This window comes from Myotis davidii, unplaced genomic scaffold (genome assembly GCF_000327345.1).
Source record: "Myotis davidii unplaced genomic scaffold, ASM32734v1 scaffold591, whole genome shotgun sequence".
Taxonomy (NCBI): Eukaryota; Metazoa; Chordata; class Mammalia; order Chiroptera; family Vespertilionidae; genus Myotis; species Myotis davidii.
In genome coordinates, this window is record NW_006284340.1 from 1564030 (window position 1) to 1564829 (window position 800).

The 800-nt window shown below is 50.6% G+C and overlaps 1 protein-coding gene across 1 annotated transcript in view; it reads left to right on the top strand.

The window, feature by feature from the left end:
• Positions 1–800, top strand: part of ACBD6 (acyl-CoA binding domain containing 6) — a 133005-nt gene that overhangs the window by 75468 nt on the left and 56737 nt on the right. The gene's annotated exons all lie outside the window — the stretch shown is intronic.

The window sequence follows — 800 nt, forward strand, 5'->3', positions numbered from 1 at the left end:
TCAGTTGGGGGAACTTTGGAGTTCTCCGTCACTGAAGCAAGCAAGCCTCCCTGTTCGCATCAGTTGCCTGGCTGCCGGCCGCCATCTTGGCTGCCAGTTAATTTGCATATCTCAGCCCTACTCTGTGAGTGACAGGGGCATTAGCCAATGGGAAGGGTAGCGGAGTGACACTAATTACCATGTTTCTCTTTTATTAGTGTAGATTATCTAATCTAATAAAAGACACATGCAAATTGACTGTACCTTTGCTACTCCTTAAGCCACGCCCACCAGCCAACCAGAGCAACTATATGCAAATTAACCCAACCGAGATGGTGCCTGGCAGCCACAGAGCTGAAGTGAGCAGGAGGCTTTGTTGCTCCAGTAATGGAGGAAGCCAAGCTTCCCAGCCGGCTCTGAGCTCCACTGAAGGCAACAAAGTTTCAATTATAGAAGATAAATAAACCCCAGATACCTGCTTTCAGCCGGCCGTGGCCACGGAGCTGGAGCGAGCAGGTGGCTTGGTTGCTCCAGTGATGGAGGAAGCCAAGCTTCCCGCCTGCCACAGCCAGCTCTGAGCTCCACTCAAGGCAACAAAGTTTCAATTATAGAAAATAAGTAAACCCCAGATACCTGCCTTCAGCTGGCCGTGGCCATGGAGCTGGAGCGAGCAGGAGGCTTGGGTTACCCCTGGCGATGGAGGAAGCCAAGCTTCCCGCCCACCCTGGCCAACTCTGAGCTCCGCTCAGATTCAAAGCTTCAATTATAGAAGGTAAATAAATCCCAGAATAAAAAGAAAAAGAAAAAAGGAGAGGCTGGGA